Source organism: Macaca thibetana, chromosome 4, assembly GCF_024542745.1.
Source record: "Macaca thibetana thibetana isolate TM-01 chromosome 4, ASM2454274v1, whole genome shotgun sequence".
NCBI classification, from domain to species: Eukaryota; Metazoa; Chordata; class Mammalia; order Primates; family Cercopithecidae; genus Macaca; species Macaca thibetana.
In genome coordinates this window covers 95,833,100-95,852,790 of record NC_065581.1, presented here as the reverse complement: position 1 = coordinate 95,852,790, position 19,691 = coordinate 95,833,100, and the positions used below count along the sequence as shown (strand labels likewise).

General features: G+C 38.6%; 1 long non-coding RNA gene across 1 annotated transcript in view; it reads left to right on the top strand.

Annotated features, from left to right (window-relative positions):
- The first annotated feature begins 4,696 nt into the window (after positions 1–4,696).
- LOC126952185 (uncharacterized) overlaps positions 4,697–19,691 on the top strand; it is a 47,233-nt gene continuing 32,238 nt past the window's right edge. The window contains exons 1-2 of the long non-coding RNA XR_007724819.1: positions 4,697–4,787; positions 15,315–15,475. This is a non-coding gene — a long non-coding RNA (uncharacterized LOC126952185). The remainder of the gene's footprint in view (positions 4,788–15,314; positions 15,476–19,691) is intronic.

The window sequence follows — 19,691 nt, the reverse complement described above, 5'->3', positions numbered from 1 at the left end:
TCTTCCAAGATAGGCTAAGTAAGCAACTCCCTTCTTGTTCCAGTAGGGCCTTGCACAAGCTTTAGTACAACCTCTGTTAAATTATATTGCAATTGTTCATGTAGGTATGTCTTCACATAGACTGTCAGAGTGGATTGTCTTATTCATTTTAAAATTTCTTTCAGTGCCTATCATATAAGAAATGTTCAATACACATTTGTTAAAGGAATAATTGAGGCACTCTCTTTTCTTGGACTTATGTCTCAGTACCATAAAATATTTTTTTTTCTAGAGGACCATAGTATTCCGAAGGGAGATTTAATAATTTTGTGACTTGAAACGAATCCACAATTGGTTTAGAATGCACATTTTTTTCTTCTCTGCAAACTTCTATTCTGCCGATATGAGCAAAATGTGTATAGTGTTACCCTAATTAAAATTAGCCTAGATTAGTCTTTATTTGATTTTTATTTAGAAAATATGAAATATCTAGACAAAAAATGTAAAATATAATCCTTTGTGTTCTCTTATACAACTCTGCCAATGCATTATTGCCCTTTTATGCTCAAAACATGTTGATTACCAGGAAAGTTGTACTGTGTAAGTTAGGTATTGGGGGAAGTTTTGAGTCTGGTCTTGCAAATATTATTAGTATTGCTGAATGAGAGCAAAATGTCCAATTAGGTAAAGTAACCCTGCCCCACCACTTCCGCTTCTTCTGGGATCCCCTGCATACATGATGGCCTCTGCTTTCCCCAGCCCAAACTTCCAGCCATCCTCCTCAGGACTCTTCCATGCCTTTCCTCACCCCCTCTTGTTTAGGGAAGCTTAGTGATTATTGCACTCAATTGAAGATGTAACTGGGTTCTTCGGGTCCCATCTCAAGTAAAGAGTCTGCACTGTAGCATCTAAGAGAAAAAAGGCTTTGGCCCATAGGACGAGTTTACTCCAGTGCTGACAACATCATAACTTTAACCAGGACAGTGCAGGAGACATTTTATTAATGAGGAGCCTCCTCCAAATCAGCCTGCTATGAGTAAGGGAGCTCTTGACATCTGTTCTCTCAACTGTCACTGGATTCCTTTATTCATTGTGGTATAGTAAAAGGAGCATAGACTCTGAAGTCGGGAACACCTGGGTCTGAAGTTTCTCCCATAGGTCTTGCTTTGGTTATTAGTGCACAGCTTCTTTCTGAGTTTCAGTTTCCAGCTATAGAATGGAAATGATGCCACCTGTCTATGAAGTGTTGTTGTGAAGGTTAAATAAAATAATGTTGGTCAACTGCTTAGAAATGGGCCTGGTACACAGAAGTATATAATTAATAAAAGACATAACTACTATTATTTTTCACCTATTTCAATTTTAATTGAGGGCTAACTTCATACTAGATGTTGTATTGTAGCTGAGTCTATAGGTAATCACAGGTACTTGTTTTATCCCAGAGTTTTGTGCTTGCCAGCACTCAAAGCTTTTAGCCACTTTCCTCAAATATTTTTCCACTTTTTTGTTAGGATCAATTCTCCTTGGGAAGAGAGAAAAGGATGTATGTGGAAAAGGACAAGACTGTCATTGGAACACAAAATTGATAACCTGTCCTAGAATGCAATGTGCCACCATGAAAATGATTTAGAGACTGTAGAATCTGCCAAAGTTAATCAAGGAGTATTAACAGCTTGTTGAAATTTCTTATATTTAAGGCAGAGTTGGGGGGGAAGAAGAGGCAGGCAGAAGAAGGAGGTCATTTCATTGCTAAGAGTTTGAAGGCATAAGTGTAAAAAGCCCATAATGTTTAACCTGTATCATCAGCTCCAAAATATTGTGAGTTGGCTCTAGGTTTGACACTGATTTCTTTTCCTCATTTAGTAGCACATCTGAATTTCTTCAAAAAATGTAGTAACGGTTCAAAATGAAGACTCAAAATTCTCAACTTAGACCACAAATGCTGCTGTGCATCAATGCTGGAGTGCATTAGGATCATTAGCATACCACCTTTAAGCAATTTTCCCCTAAATTAAGAATATTTGATAATTGAAATCCACTGGAAGACTATTTGCAACTTTTCTTTTCCTACATAGTTTCAATGGCTTATTCTGCTCTATATGTTAATAGCACACGTTGCTTCTATCGCTGCAAGTAGAATCTTTCTAAGACCCTTTCATAGACCTTTGATTAGCTCTCAGTTGCTTGAAGGTAGTAAGTCAGGGAATATTCAGGGACTCTGTCACCCTCAAAAAATTGAGCTGACTTCTCCAGGGAAAACTGCCAAGTTTTGTTTTTGGATGAATTTCTTCAGCAAAGATTTCATTTGGCATATGTAGGGAAAATTGCATTATCCTTCCTCATTTGTTTCACTATTTAACCAATAAACATCTTTTCCTGAAGTGAACCCTGTAGTATAATTTTTGCTATATTCTTTTGCCCTTATAAGTGTGATGCTTAAGCTTTTGCCCTTATAAGTGTGATGCTTAAGCCATAGGCACTAAAGTTGATATTAATGTTTATGGGATCAGATTAAGTTTAAGTGCAATTTTGAATTTATCACAATTACTTCAAGCTTAACTGTAATTGGAAAATTGCGACAAAATGCTTAATAGTATTACATAAGGCAAAAATTTTATATCTTTGCACAGTGTTTAATATGACCATCTAACAAAATAATAAATCATAAATTGATAATGAATATATCCAAAAATTTCGGGCAGGATTTTAACTTCAGTTTAAGCAATTTTGTATTACATGAAATGAACTGTATGTATAGCTTGAATCTTTTTTTTTTTTTGGCTATTAATCTTTTAAAAACATCATATAGAGCAATGCTTCTCAAGCTTCAGTGTGCATTAGAATCACCTGGAGGGCTTGTTAGACATTGCTTGTTCTCCCTTCCCTCCTCCTCCAGCCCCCACCCCCAAGTTTTTGATTCAGTAAGTTTGAGGTTGCGGCCTAGAATTTGCATTTCTAACAATTTCCCATGTGAGCCTGCTGCTGATCCAGGATACACCTTGAAAACATTGTGATATAAAGAAAGGAGAGCGTTTTAGGAAACGGGTTCTCGTACCATTGGCTCCTCCACATCAAGCTGTGTAACTTTAAATAAATTTTCTTTTGGAAGGGTTATATTTTCATTTATGAGATAGGGATAAGCATGCTTGTCCTGACTACCTTCCATGGACAGGAGGATCAAATACCACATTTTGGGTAAATACAGGACACAGAACAGGAACTGCTCAATAAGACTACTGGTGCTTCTTAGGTTATTATTTACAAAAGGGTACTTTGAATTAATTAAGAAGCCCTGTGTTATAGAACAGGAATTCAAACCTCTCAGTTTTCTAAGAGTTGTCTTAATTTACATGCTGCATAAATAATAATATTAGCAGAGATGCTCAGGACTCCAAAATATAATCAGGTCAGAGAAGCTGATTACAGAGACAGTAAATTAATCTTCTTTTAGTGCTAATTAGCATAGAAACTGGGTTTTGAGTCTGCATTTCCTTAAGAAGACCTCCATCTACTTCTCTTTTTTTTTTTTTTTTTTTTTAACTCCTTCCAAAATCATCTATTGAGGGTCAATTGTGTGTTGGGCCCTGAGTTAGGAAGTGCAGTGGCAAAGGTGTGTTCATTGTGCTCACAGCCTGTTAAAATACTTTCTTGTAATTCAGTGATAACTGTTCCATAGAGGAATGTGCTAAGCAGTGCAGGAGCACAGAGAAGGGAAGACCTGATTCTGCCTGAAGGGGTCAGGGAAGCCTTCCAGTTAATGTTGCTTTCTTTAAAAAGTGAATGTAGATATATCTTTAAGTCACTTCCAAAGTCCCATTCAAATATATCACCCCTCTAATCCAAAAGAAAAAGCAGAGTTGAATAAAGAAGAAATGCAATATTTATTTAAGGAAAGCAAACACCTCACAGAAGAATATGATTCCTTTCATTTTAAATACTCTTGCTTCTCAGGACTAAGTAGGTTCATTCATTCATTCACACACCCACTCACTCATCCAGTCTTTATATTATTCCCCTGATCTAGACATTTCAGGGGCTTTTCAAAGTGCTTAAAATCTCAGCTGATTGTCATGGCCATTAAGGCCATGTGCAATATGGCCATAATATGGCATGATACGGTCACTGCCTTCCTCACCTCCTTCACTTTTCTCTGCACTGTCTTGAGTCATACTGGTTACCTCTTAATTCCTTGATCAAACCATCCTCAGTAGGTCAATGCCTTTACATTTGCTTTTTCTTTCACCTGGCTCTTTGTGTGGCTAGCTCTTCTCATCCTCTGGCCTTAATCTGTATGTCTCCTTTTCAAGATGCCTTTCCTGCTACTTGAATCTAAGGTTTGCCCCTCACTCTCATAATCCTTTATCAGACCACTGCATTCTGTTCTATTGTAGCATTTCACAGGTTTAAACGAAATATTGGTTTGCTGCTTGTTTGTTATCTTCCTCCCTTATTCTGTCCTGTCTCCACTGTCAAGCACAATTCTTGGCATAAAGGAGGTTTTTAATACCCATTTGTAGAATGAATACATTTCCATGTTAAAGAAGTGATTGTCAGGCGAGGTGAAGCTGAGAACTTTTTTTTTGTTTTGGTTGGAAAATTAAACAAGAGCTCAGCTTTCCAATAGTAAGACTAGGGTTTCAGAGCTTCTTGCCTGTGACTTGGCTCCCAGAAGGGGCAAAGGGGAGTTTAACTGTCTGGAACACAGGCATGGCACCTATGGTCCCTCCTGTGCCTTGCTATCAGTGCCCTTCCTGTAAGGGTTGTTGTAATCGATTGAGTGCCCACGATGCATAGCATTGGAGTAGTAGGTAGGCTATATTACACTTTAATTCAACTCAAGACATGAAAAAAAAGTTTTGTACTTACTAATCTGGGAGGCAATGGTTTTTTATATGTGGTCCCTATTCTTAAGAGGCTTCCAGCTTAGTTGGGGAGATAGGAAGTATGGCTAGGTAACTATTAAATCAAAATTGGAGAAATTTGTAACTGCAAAATGGAATGAGAAAATTGCCCTTTGAATGCTTTAGGACTAAATGTTATTGTCCTATAAAATTGCTCTATTCCTACTGAAGACTAGCCATGATCTCTGATGTGAAAGAACTCATGACTTCAGCTAAGGCAGTATTGTCTAGCAGAAGTTTCCGTAATACAGGAAATGTTTGATGATCTGTGCCATCCAATAAGGTAGCCACCAACTACCTTTGAGCCTTTGAGCATCTGAAATGTGACTAGTGCAACTGAGAAACTAAATTTTTAATTTAATTCATGTTAAATTAAAATAACCACATATGACTAGTGGTTATTGTATTGAAAACCTCAGGTCTGAGGGGAAGAACAGAATTTGTGTCCACCGGAAGGTACAGCAGAACCAATTCTAATGAGACATACGTTGAAAAATCTTATTATCAGAAAGTAACTTATTGGGAATAGCACTGTGGTACAATATGTTTATTATAAAATAATAATTCTGAAGACTGTATTTGGACCATCTGTATTACCTTTAAAATGAGATGGCTTAAAGCAATGTTTGTTTCTATTTTTAAAGCATGTATTTGTGAAAATACTCCATTTCTTGAGTTTGCAAACTTTGGTGCTGAGACTTCTATAATTTTCAAGTGATTGTGATGACAGAAGGAAAAAAGTAATTGGAATTGTAGTTGAAGTGGGTACTCTGCAGAATTTTCTTTCACTAATTTAAATAAATCAACACATCTTTCCTTGTATGTAAAATTTTTGAAATAAATGCAAAATTGTCTTAAGAAAAGGCTCATAAATATCCATGTACTTTCTGGATATCATTTAGTGAAAGGGCATAAGAGAGAGAGAGAGAGAAAGGGAGAGGGTGAGAGAGAGAGAGAGAAAGGGAGAGGGTGAGAGAGAGAGAGAGAAAGGGAGAGGGTGAGAGAGAGGGAGGAGGAAGGAAGCTTTAGAAAGCAGGGTTTTCTGCTAAAATTTGGGAATAGTCTCTAAGATTAGAGGACTGTCAAAGACATAATTTGCATAATCCATTTATCACAACCCATCCAACAAGTATAATCCCGATCAATATCCCACCCGAATCTAATCAACCTCCTATAAGGACACAATCACTCACTAACCCTGCCTACCTCACCCACCAAGATCTCCTTAAAAATCTTGCCTCAACTCCTCTAGAATATTGAGCAACCCTAACTCCTTCCTGCAAATTACGCCTACCAAATCTCACAAAACAGAAGGTCTTAGAGTATTAAAAGCTTTTTACAAAGTAAAAACCCCAGGCAATTCACCAAAGAAAATCTATCTGGCATCCCAAGTCAAAATTGCCATTACAGAAAATGGAGGCAGTTTTATCTGGACAGACTGAAATAACTTTCCTCCTGTTTTGCAGAAAAAGAGTGATGAGATTTTGAACAAGAGTCCTAATTGTGATTATAACAGGATGTATACCTTGTCTGATGCCTAATAACTTGTTTTTGATGTTTTCTTTTTGAGTTTTCTTTGCAACAAAGTTCCTTCATCAGGTCCCAAAGTTCCTTCATCAGGTCCCATTGGGTCAGTTTTTGTCACAGGAAGTAACAAGGAAAGCAATAAATCTTCATACTCCTTTTTGGATTATTTTGTTTTGAGGTGGAATGGCATTTGTTATTTTCTTAAATTTGGCAGAGAACATTTACTCAATTCTTTTTTTTTTTTTGAAATGATGTCTCACACTGTTGTCCAGGCTGGAGTGCAATGGCGTGATCTCGGCTCACTGCAACCTCTGCCTCCCAGGTTCAAGCGATTCTCCTGCCTCAGCCTGCCAAGTAGCTGGGATTACAGGCATGCACCACTATGTCCGGCTAATTTTTGTATTTTTAGTGGAGACAGGGTTTCACCAAGTTGGCCAGGCTGGTCTCAAACTCCTGACCTCAAGTGATCCGCCTGCCTCAGCCTCCCAAAGTGCTGGGATTACAGGCATGAGCCACCGCGCCCTGCCCCATTTATTTGCTTTTTAAAAAATTCCATAGGTAGAATGAATTCATGACTCTGGGAAAAGTTTATCAAAAGGTAGAAGCTGGCACCACTATAGCCAGTCAAAGTACCATCATGAAGAGACTGAACGTGCAAGATGCTGTCAGTTCCCAAAGGGACTTACTGCTGAGCATGTCTCTGAATTTCTCAAATGTGTCTGACAGCCCAAGGGACTGCTGCTGCTGCCTGATTGGCAGGTGAGGGCAGGTTGGGAGGTCTGAGGAAGACTCATGCCTGATGCCTGAGAACCACCCCTGTGCCCAGTGAACAGATAGGCTGGACCCAAGAAGAAATGCCTTCTCAGAGAGCTTGCTTTTCTGAAAGTTGTAGTTGTTTTTTCTTTAATAAAGACGTGGGTGCCCAAATATCTTTGATCTGCTTGCCTTTTCTTTCCCACCTGCTAGTGCGAAAGGTTCTTAACTTGGTGGCTTATATAAGTGGGTTTTACAGCATGTGTCCGTAGCTGAAGGCTTTGATGAGCTGTTTGGTGAAGGCTGTTTTTAGGTGATGATTTTAAAGTGCTTTGGTGGGCACAATATGGACCAGTTTAGATGTTTAACTGGGGCCCCTGGACAGCTGTCACAATCCTTCCTGGAACTAGGGAGGAAGAAAAAGTAACTAATGAAATTCACGTCAAAAATTAAACTATCTCGTTTGCTGGGGATCATTACTTATATGAATGACAAAATGAATATTTTATGTTGACAGCTAAATTGTTTATTTTTTTTTAAATAAAGGGTTTGGTTCAGTTATAGAAGTGTAAATTTCATCAAAATCTCGTTCAGGAGCTTGTTAGCTTGTTAACACTTCTCACCCAAATGTGTGCAACTCTCTTATGTTACGGAAATATCAAACTATTGATGAATCGTAAATGGCCAATTAACCCAGATGTATTTAGGTTTTAAATAATCTCTCATGTAATACATTTACTTTTTTCCTCAATCTGAATTAGCATGACTAATAAGGATGTCTCCAAAGTTCTTTGATTGTTAAATCAGATTTTCCACGTGGTGGGCTGGTGGTAGTATGTGGAATGTGTCTCTCAGGAAGCTTCAGAAGGGGTGGAAAGGTGAGCTGATCCTTGGAGCAGAATGGCTCAGTGGGTCACTTTGCAAATTGTCAACACAAACTGGCTTGGTCTCTCTCAAGAGACCAGAATTCTGTTTCTACATATGGATGTTAGTTCCTGTTTATAATAGGGGGTTTTTCTTTCTTTTCTTTTTTTCTTTTTGTTTTCTGAGACAGAGTCTTGCTCTGTCACTTAGGCTGGAGTGCAGTGGTGCGGTCACAGCTCTGTGCAACCTCAACCTCCTGGGCCCAAGTGATCCTCCCTGCTCAGCCTCTTGAGTAACCGGGACTACAGGCACGTGCCACCACACCCAGCTAGTTTTCTTTCTTTCTTTATTTTATTTTTTTGTAGAGACGAGGACTCCTTATGTTGCCCAGCCTGGTCTTGAACTCCTGCCTCAGCCTCCCAGAGTGCTGGGATTATAGGCACGAACCACTGCACCCAGCTGGGGAGGTGGGTGTTTCTTTTAACAGCTGTTGATGTATTTTCAAAGTTTACTTGGATTGAAGATCTAATGTAAAAGGCAGATAAAAGAATTGTCTAGGATCCTAGAGCAATGCTCAGCCCCAGCAGGGTGAATCAGAAACTTCAGACCAGCAGGGAAAGGACACCTTCACTACGCCTAAAAGCAAATATTTGAAGTATTATAATAGCCACTGTTTTTGTTATCTATGATTCTGTTACATAGAGGGGTGTCAAGTGCTTCAACGGGACACTGAAATTGAAAATGTGAAGTTACACAGTATATTCATGTCCTTCTGAATATTACAATAGTTTAACTGATACCACCCAACGGAAAATGTATAGAAAACTCAGATGTCGCCATAACCAATTCTTGGATGGTTTGGAAGGCCTATGTCCTGGTGGCCCCTTGGCATTTATCTTAGCTGAAGGGAATCATTACAGGGGGAATAAGCAGATGCCCTGGAAGAGATACTTAGAGCCACGTATGTGCTGAAGGGGAGCAATGTCCAGTTTACAAAAGAAAAGGCTGGGGTGGACAGAGTCAGTGCAATTGTTTACCCAGGAGATTTATACAGAATACTCCAGAGCAAGAACCTCCAGGGTAAGGGCAGGGCTGGATCCCAAAGCATACAGAGTCTGAGCCTGAGTTTGAGTCCTATCACAGCAACTGGGCAGTTATTTGGCATCTATGTGCCTTAGTTTTCTTGTCTGTAAAATGGGAATCATACCTCTACCTACCTCATTAGATCATTATGAAGAATAAACGAGCCATTATTAGTAAAATGCTTTCAGTAGTGTCTGCATATAGTAAATACTATCCCAATGTACATACATGTTTGGGGTGGCATGAAAAACTTAACAATTGGACCAAGATTGCTGCTTAGGACAGAAATGGAAAAGATGGATCAATTGATTTTTCTATTATACTGCCCAGTGACGCATGCAAACATATCTTTCTTCAGACCACATATATATGTATTCAGCTCCTTGTCCCTGGAGCTCCCCCAGGTGGGGGTTGTGGAGATACAGGTCCTTAAGAACTTGTGCAGGTTTCCTGAAGAAGCCACCTTTTGGAATCTAAGAGCATGAAAGGCCCTTGGGTTTACATCTGACAAGTGCGAATGTCAGGTAACCAAGTAACCAGTACAGTCTGGGAATGAGAACATTAATTCAGGTCAGATAGGTAAAGCGAAGTTAAGCCATGCTGTACCTCTGAAATGAAAATCAATGCTATTTATAACAATAACTGAGAGAAAGACAAAGGAGTCAGGCAGATGAAGACTAAAACTCTATCTTTATTCCATCAGGAATAAAGATATTGGATGGAGATGTTGGATAACACAGTTGAGGGGGTGAGGGCAATAAAGGACTTTCAAAAGCCGGTCCCAGGCTGGGATAGAGTTACCTATCCCAGGAAGCACAGGAGAACTGCAGGCAGGATGAAGTGAAGCTGAAAGGAGTGTTCTCTTGGGGAAGGTAGTCTGCCAAGAGAGGGGAACCCAGTGGCCAAGAGACCCATGCCTACATCTTTCTCCTAAGTTGGCGGTTCTCAATGTAAAGTCCCAGGTTCCATGAGGTCAAAACTATTACTTTTTTTTTTTTTTCGCATTTTCACTCTGTTTCTCTCAAAGTGTATGATGGAGTTTTCCAGAAACTCTGTTGCATGTCATATTGCAAAAAGATTGAATCCAGAAGTTGATACTTAAATTCATCTTCTTTCTCTTAAGTCAGGCATTAAAGAGATTTGCAAAAGTGTAAATCAGTGCCATTTTTTCTTACTATAACTTTGTTGGGAAAATATATTCTTTCACAAAATGTTATGTATGTTAATATATAGTTAATTTATTATTGTTATCTTAAATGTAGTTCTCAGTTTTAATGTTTTGTTTGTTTGTTTGAGACGGAGTCTGGCTCTCTCTCCCAAACTGGAGTGCAATGGCGTGATCTCAGCTCACTGCAACCTCCGCCTCCTGGGTTCAAGCGATCCTCCTGCCTTAGCGTCCCAAGTAGCTGGGATTACAGGGGCCTGCTGCCATGCCTGGCTAATTTTTGTATTTTTAATAGAGACGGGGTTTCACCGTGTTCCCCAGGCTGGTCTCAAACTCCTAAGCTCAGGCAATCCACCCGCCTTGGCCTCTCAAAGTGCTAGGATTACAGGTGTGAGTCACCGTGCCCGGCTAGTTTTAACTTTTAACACAGCAAACATCAATATATGTTAACCCTCACAACTAAAAGCTTTTAGTAGTCATTAATGAATTTAGAGAGTGCAGGAATTCTGAGAGTGAGAGTGAAAACTTTGAGGATCACTTCTTAAATAACTAATCAGATGTTTTGCATCCTTCCCTTGTGTGGAATAAATGAGGGGAGAAGAGAAACCAGAAGGTGTTAGTTTAGAGTATTTTCCATCACAGGAGAAGTGATACCCACCCAAATCCCACCCCATGAATAACCCAAATGACACTGGGGTAGCAGATGCTTAAGATGGTTGCTCCAATGTTTGTGAATAACGATGCCAGTGGAAAGTAAGGTTAAAAACTCTTTCAAATTTCAAATGTAGTGACAAGTTCTTTGCCCTTTTTGTGGATAGGGAATAGGTAGCAGCTACAAATCTTTTTTTTTTTTTGCTTATCCCCAAATTTGTTGGTTTTTATCTTTTGCTTTCTGCAAATAGCTTTTGTCTATTTTGCCAATGCTTTTCTTTCTTTCTTTTTCAAATTATACTATAATTTCTAGGGTACATGTGCACAACATGCAGGTTTGTTACATATGTATACATGTGCCATGTTGGTGTGCTGTAGCAGCTAAGAATCTTAAACTGGATTTGAGACAGGGAATTGTATTAGAGGGTAGAAGACTTGTGGAGATTAAAGGGAAGTTTAAGAAGAACCATACAGGGCTGGGCACGGTGGCTCACACCTGTAATCCCAGCACTTTGGGAGGCCTAGGCAGGCAGATCACATGAGGTCAGGAGTTCAAGACCAGCCTGGCCAACATAGTGAAACCCCATCTCTACAAAAATAAAAAAATTAGCCGGGCATGATGGTGGGTGCCTGCAATCCCAGCTACTCGGGAGGCTGAGGCAGGAGAATCGCTTGAACTGGGGAGGCAAAGGCTGCAGTGAGCCGTGATCGCGCCACTGCACTGCAGCCTGGGTGACAGAGCAAGACTCTGTCTCAAAAAACAAACAACAACAACAACACAACAACAACAAAAACCATACACAAAAGATTGTAGACCAGGAAAACAACTTCTCTTTTTGAAAATTACCTCCTGACTAAGAATGGCTTAGATATCCTCAAATGCATTGCATTTTTTTTTTCATATTATTCTGTTACCTATGATGAAAAAGCCTCTTCTAGAGACCTCGGGATAGTAATCAATATCTACCTTCACACCAACTTGGGGAACATTTTTTCACACTATTTTTTTTACTTGGTATTTCTTCTTGGTAATCTAAGGTGCTTTGAGATAGGGAGAAAATATGTTTTTAACATTGTAAACTAATGCAGATTGGGAATTGAAACTCATTTGTTGCAGATGTGAAGAAAGGCCAAGTTTTATCATATCTGGATAGCCCGATCCTGGAAGTAGCAGCACCCAGACATTGTAGGGCTCAGTATTTGTTGCATAAATGATATATTCTGAAGTTTCGTCTCCAAACTTAAATATTTAAAGTGATGTCAAAGTGGCATTCTCCAAAACGTGGATTTCTAAGCCATGAATAATTGAATAAGAATGACTAATTAAATAAATAATAATAACTGAAGGAAATGTTTCAACTTAACATTTTTATTTTTCTCTCTGAAATGACAGGCACACATGCATAGGAGTTAACACACTGACTGCCTACGAGGCAGGAATGATTTTAAGTACAGTATATTGATGCTTAAGTCTCGTAACTACCCTCTCCACTAGGTTATATTATTATATCTCTTTTATATACAAAGGAACTGAAAACCTAAGAGGTGGGAACAGGGTCTGAATCCAGGCAACTGACCCTGGAGCCCAACACTAGCTTGTACATGCCCTGCAGTGAGCGGCTGGGCATGTTGGAAACAATTCCCTCTGCTGCACTTGAGAAAGATTGATTCAGTTTCTTTTCATTACTGTGTTCCCTTAGGAGGATGTGATAGTATTGATCCGTTGTGCCAAAAGTTCTTGCAGCTCTTTGGCTGCCAAACGTCAATGAGAGCCTCACTTTAAAAGCTCATGATATCAAATCTTCCACTTCAGTTTGTTCCTCTGTAGGCTGGGTACATCTTCACTGGAGTTTCTTAATGCAGAGGCACAAGAGTGTATTGGAGCCAGAGTAGAATCTCCATGAAGGGTGAACCCTTTTCCATATGTTTCTTTCTTTCTTTTTCTTTTTTTCTTTTTTTTTACATTTTCAGCATTTTTTTTTTTTTTTTTTTTTTTTTTTGAGACAAGATCTCACTCTGTTGCCCAGGCTGGAGTGCAGTGGCACGATCTTGGCTCACTGCAACCTCCCTGTCCCGGGCTAAAGTGATCCTTCCATCTCAGACCCCCAAATGGCGGGGACCACAGGTGCACACCAACCATGTCCAGCTAATTTTTGTATTTTTAGTAGAGATGGAGTTTCACCATATTAGCCAGGCTGATCTTGAACTCCTGGGCTCAAGTGATCTGCCCATCTCAGCTTCCCAAAGTGTTGGGATTACAGGTGTGAGCCACTGCTTCCAGCCTGTTTCTTCTTTTTCATCTGTAGTGGAAATAGTCTTATTGTGCTGTCCCCTTCAATAATATCCCTGATAACAAGCTCACTGAAAAAAATTCAAACATTACCAAAAAACCATAAGCAAGAAAATAAATATTAACTTAAATCCTACCTCCCTGAATTTGCAGCATTAATATTTTGGTGAACATCTTTTCAGGCATCTCTTTATGCATGCAAACACCTACATCATTTCATACAAGTGGAATTATATTGCACATGATGTCTTTTAATATAGGACAAATAATTTTTAATTTTTTAAATTCTTATTCCTCCTTTTATATTTCTCTTCCACTATGAAACATCTGCCTTTACCAAAAGGAATCCCCATTAGCAATCTGTTATATTTTTCTGTTCCTTTTTCAATAATGATCTAAAATATATGCAATGGTGTAATATACACATCATTGCTTGTTTTATAAAATATATTCATGTACATGTATAAAGTTACACATGTATATAATATATGAATGCATATTTTCATATATATGTGATACAAGTATAACAAGATGTATACACATACATGAAATCTTTTTTCATGTATGTGTATATCTACATAACACAAGTAAATGTATATACATAATTTTTGCCATTGTTTTACAAAAAGTGGGATCAAATACATTTTTGGCTATGTCTTATTTTTCCCACCCAACAAAACCTCATAAGTATTTTGCAAATTGATTGGTATATACCTAATTCATTCTGTGAACGATAACATCCATGAGCTAAAGGTAACTGATACTGTTCAACATTACTCTGCTTCAAAAATTTTGTTTCTGGTGGAAGACTAGACAAACTAGTTTATATTTTATGTTTCTGATATTTGTTGAAAACATTTTTAATATTATCAGTTGATAGAAGATGAATAATGCAAAATGATTAATGTATGATATTTCATTTGACAGAAGAAGTATTTTTCTTTGACCCTGAAACCATACAATTTCACTGGAAAATTTTTGTAAAATGCTTACTATAATTTTTTATAAACCGCAAAATTAGATAATGCCCTCAAGTAAAGAAATGACCGCCTTATTGGGAAAAAAAGTGTACAAACATTCAAGGGGCCAGTTGTGGCCAGCAGAATTGAATTTCTTATGAATAGACTGTGTTTTATGAGGCAGACCAGATAAGGCAGGCTACAAGCTTGTAGCTCTGATATAGGATTGCTTTCTCATTCACTGCATCCTATGGCCAATAAGGAGGAGAAACAATACTAGCCACGGTATTGTGTGTAATGCATGGGGTCTTATTGCAGAAAGAATGGTTCAGAGGAATCTTGGAAATAGCGATCTCAATCTCATTGTGTTTGGGATCAGGATGAAAATGAAAGTGAAACAAGATAGAGCAGAAACAAGTAAACTTTGGGAGGTTTTAATAGAATGCAGAAATTGTTTAGAATAGGGTAGGACCTGATAGAAGAAAAATACAACACAGCAATACAATTTCTCTAAAAGTCATGACATGCCTAAGTGAATTAGCCAACTAGTAATTTAAGAATTATAACAAGATAAGGGGCACAAAAATAATGTATTAGAGAAAATAAGATTAAAATACGTAAGAACATTTCAGCAGTTAAAGACTGCTAATGGAGAAAGTAAAAACAGAATAAAACAAAGCACATTTAAAAAGTCTCCTGGATTTTCCCCCAGACACTGAAGGCATTAGTGACAGGGTATGTCACTGAGAATCTTAGTTCTTTCCCACAGGGATTGCAAGAGTAGGTAAAGGTTGAATTTTGAAAACTGGGAGCTGTTTTTCCAAAAGAGAAGGGAAGCAAGCAAAATACCAAAGATGTTCATAATAGACACGAGGAAATTGATGAGTGATAGAGAAAGAGAAAGAGAGGGAGGGAGGGAGGGAGAGCGGGAATTTTTGGATGATAAAGGCAGAGCATCTACAGGCATACCTCATTTGGAATCAATCTGATGAGTAACGCCTTTAAAATACAGACATAGTGGATAAATTTTTTGATGTGCTGCTATATTCGGTTTGCCAGTATTTTTTTTTTGAGTATTTTCACATCGATATTCATCAGAGATACTGGCTTGAAGTTTCCTTTTTTTGTTTGTTCTCTGCCAGGTTTTGGTGTCGGGATGATGCTGGCTTCATAAAATGAATCAGGGAGGAGTCCCTTCTTTCCTGTTGTTTGGAATCGTTTCAGAAGGAATGGTACCAGCTCCTCTTTGTACCTCTGGTAGAATTCAACTGTGAATCCATCTGGTCCTGGGCTTTTTTGGTTGGTAGGCTATTAATTACTGCCTCAACTTCAGAACTTGTTATTAGTCTACTCAGGGATTTAACTTCTTCCTGGTTTAGTCTTGGGAGGGTGTGTGTGTCCAGGAATTTATCGATTTCTTCTAGATCTTCTAGTTTATTTGTGTAGAGGTGTTTATAGTATTTTCTGATGGTAATTTGTGTTTCTGTGGTGTCAGTGGTGATGTCCCCTTTATCATTTTTTATTGCGTCTATTTGATTCTTCTTTTTTCTTCTTTATTAGTCTGGCTAGTGGGCTATTTTGTTGTTATTATTATTTTTTTAAACAGCTCCTGAATAAATTGATTTTTTTTGAGGGTGTTTTGTGTCTCTACCTCTTTCAGTTCTGCCTTGATCTTAGTTATTTCTTGTATTCTGATAGCTTTTGGATTAGTTTGCTCTTAATTCTCTAGCTCTTTTAATTCTGATATTAGGGTGCCAATCAGAATGGTGACTATTAAAAAGTCAAGAAACAATAGATGCTGGCAAGGCTGTGGAGAAATAGGAACAGTTTTACACTGTTGGTGGGAATGTAAATTAGTTCAACCGTTGTGGAAGACAGTATGGTGATTCCTCAAGAATCTAGAACCAGAAATACCATTTGATCCAGCAATCCCATTATTGGGTATATACCCAAAGGAATATAAATCATTGTACTATAAAGACATGTGCACACGTATGTTTATTGAAGCACTATTTACAATAGCAAAGTCATGGAACCAACCCAAATGCCCATCAATGATAGACTAGATAAAGCAAATGTGGTACATATACACAACGGAATACTATGCAGCCATAAAAAAGAATGAGTTAATGTCCTTTGCAGGGACATGGATGAAGTTGGAAGCCATCATCCTCAGCAAACTAACAGGAATAGAAAACCAAACACCACATGTTTTCAGTCATAAGTGGGAGTTGAACAATGGGAACACATGGACACAGGGAGGGGAACAATATACACCAGGGTCTGTTTGGAGGTGGAGGGCGACAAGAAAGAACTTAGGATAGGTCAATAGGTGCAGCAAACCACCATGGCACATGTATGCCTATGTAACAAATCTGCATGTTCTGCATATGTATCCCAGACCTTAAAGTAAAATAAGAATAAAAAATAAAATAAAATAAATATAGGCATAACTGGCAAATATTGTAGGTTCAGTTCCAGACCACTGCAATCAAGTGAATATCATAATAAAGTGAGTCATGAAAAGTTTTTGGTTTCCAGTGCATATAAAATCTATGTTTATGTGGCCAGGTGTGGTGGCTCATGCCTGTAATCCCAGCACTTTGGGATTCTGAGATGAAGTAGGGGGTTGGAGGGCATTGCTGGAACCTAGAAGTTGGGCTATCATATAGTGAGACCCCATCTCTAGTAAAAATAACAAAAAATTACCTGCGTGTGGTGGCATGCGCTTGCGATCCCAGCTATTCAAGAGGCTGAGGTGGGGGAATTGCTTGATCCTAGGAGGTCAAGGGTCCAGTGAGCCATGATCGCACCACTGCATTCCAGCCTGGGTGACAGAGTGAAACCTTGTCTTTAAAAAAAAAAAAAAAGGCGTTATTTTTACACTGCACTGTAGTCTATTGAGTGTGCAATAGCATTATGTCTAAAAGAAAATGTACATACCTTAAAAATGTTTTATTGCAACTAGACATAATAGTGTGGACCTGTAGTTCCCGCTACTCAGTAGGTCGAGGATCCCCTGAGCCCAAGAGTTTGAGGTTGCAGTGAGCTATGATCACACCACGGCACTCCAGCGTGAGCGAAAGAGCAAGACCTTGTCCCTAAAAAGATAATTTAAAAAACTGTTTATTGCTGAAAATACTAATGCTTATCCAAGCCTTCAGTGAAGAGTCTTGCATTGATGTTGATGGCTGCTGACTGATCAAGGTGGTGGTTCCTGAAGGTTTGGTTCGTGGTGGCATTTTTCTAAAGTATGACAATAAAGTTTGCTGCATTGATGAACTCTTCTCTTCGGGAAAGATTTCTCTTTAGCATGCAATGCTGTTTGATAGCATTTTGCCCATAATAGAATTTTTCTCAAAACTGGAGTCAGTTGTCTCACACCCTGCCACTGCTTTATCAACTACGTTTATGTAATATTCTAAATACTTTGTTGATATTTCAATAATGTTCACAGCATTTTCACCAGGAGTAGGTTCCATCTCAAGAAATTACTTTTTTTTTTTTTTTTTTTTGGTTCATCCATAAGAAGCAACTGCTCATTCATTCACATTTGATCATGAGATTATAGGAATTCTGTTACATCTTTAGGCTTCACTTCTAATTCTGGTTCTTTTGCTATTTCTACCACATCTGCAGTTGTTTCCTCCATTGAAGCCTTGAACCCTTCAAAGTCATCCATAAGGGCTAGAATCAATTTTTTCCATACTTCTGTTAACATTAATATTTTGACCTTCTCCCATGAATCATGAATGTTCTTAAATGGCATCTAGAATGCTTTCCATAAGGTTTTCAATTTATGTTGTCCAGATCCATCAGAAGAATCACTATCTATGGTAACTATAGTCTTATGAAGTGTATTTCTTGATAATAAGACTTGAAATTCAAAATTACTCCTTGGTCCATGGGCTACATAATTAATATTGTGTTAGCAGGAATGAAAACAACATTAATATCTTGGTAAATTTCTGTTTTTTTTTTTTTTTTTTTTTTCAGATGGGGTCTTGCTCTGTCGCCCAAGCTGGAGTGCAGTGGCACGATCTCGGCTCACTGCAAGCTCCGCCTCCTTGGTTCACGCCATTCTCCTGCCTCAGTCTTCTGAGTAGCTGGGATTACAGGCGCTTGCCACAAAGCCCAGCTAATTTTTTTTTTTTTTTTTTTTAAATAGAGACGGGATTTTACCATGTTAGCCAGGATGGTCTCGATCTCCTGACCTTGTGATCCACCCACCTCAGCCTCCCAAAGTGATGGGATTACAGGCGTGAGCCACCGTGCCCAGCCATATCTTGGTAAATTTCTATCAGAGCTCTTGGGTGACCAGGTGCATTGTCAATGAGCAGCAATATTGTGAAAGGAATCTTTATTTCTGAGCAGTGGATCTCAACAGTGAGCTTTAAATATTCAGCAAACCATGCTGTAAACAAATTTTCTGTCATCCAGGCTTTGTTGTTTCATTTATAGGGCACAAGCAGAGTAGATTTAGCATAATTCTAAACTGCCCTAGGATTTTTGGAATGGTAAATTGGTTTCAAGCTCAAGTCATCAGCTGCATTAGCCCCTAACAGGAGAGTCAGTATGTCCTTTGAAGCTTTGAAGCCAGGCATTGATTTCTCCTCTATAGCTATGAAGTACTAGATGGCATTTCCTTTCCATAGAGGCTGTTTTGTCTGCATTGAAAATCTGTTGTTTAGCCACCTTTATTAATGATCTTAGCTCGATCTTCTGGATGACTTGCTGCAGCTTCTACATCAGTACATACTGCTTCACCTTGCTCTTTTATGTTATAGTGATGGCTTCTTTCCTTAAACCTCATGGAACAATCTCTGCTAGTTTCCAACTTTTCTTTGGCAGCTTCCTCATTTCCTTCTGTCTTCGTAAAATTGAAGAGGGCTAGGGCCTTGCTCTGAATTAGGCTTGGTTTCAGGGAATGTTGTAGCTGGTTTGATCTTCTATTCAGACCACCAAAACTTTCTCCACATCAGCAATAAGGCTGTTTCACATTCTTATTATTCATGTGTTCACTGGAGTAGCACTTTTGATTTCCTTCAAGAACTTTCCCTTTACATTTACAACTTGGCTAACCTTTGGTGCAAGAGGACTAGCTTTCAGCCCATGTTGGCTTTCAACATGGCTTCCTCACTAAGCTTAATCATTTCCAACTTTTGACTTAAAGTGAGATATTTGTGACTCTTCTTTTCACTTGAGCACTTAGAGGCCAATGTAGGGTTATTAATTGGTCTAATTTCAATATTGTTGTGTCTCAGGTAATAGAGATGCCCAAGAAGAGGGAGAGAGATGGAGGAATGGCTGTTTGATGGAAGAGTCAGAAAACACACAACATTTATTTGTTGAATTTGCCATCTTATATGAATGTGGTTCATGGGGCCCCAAAACAATTACAGTAGTAGGATCAAATAACACAGATTACAGATCACCATAAGAGACACAATAATGGAGAAAAAGTTTCAAGTATTGTTAGAATTATCAAAATGTGATACAGACACATAAATATGTGCCAG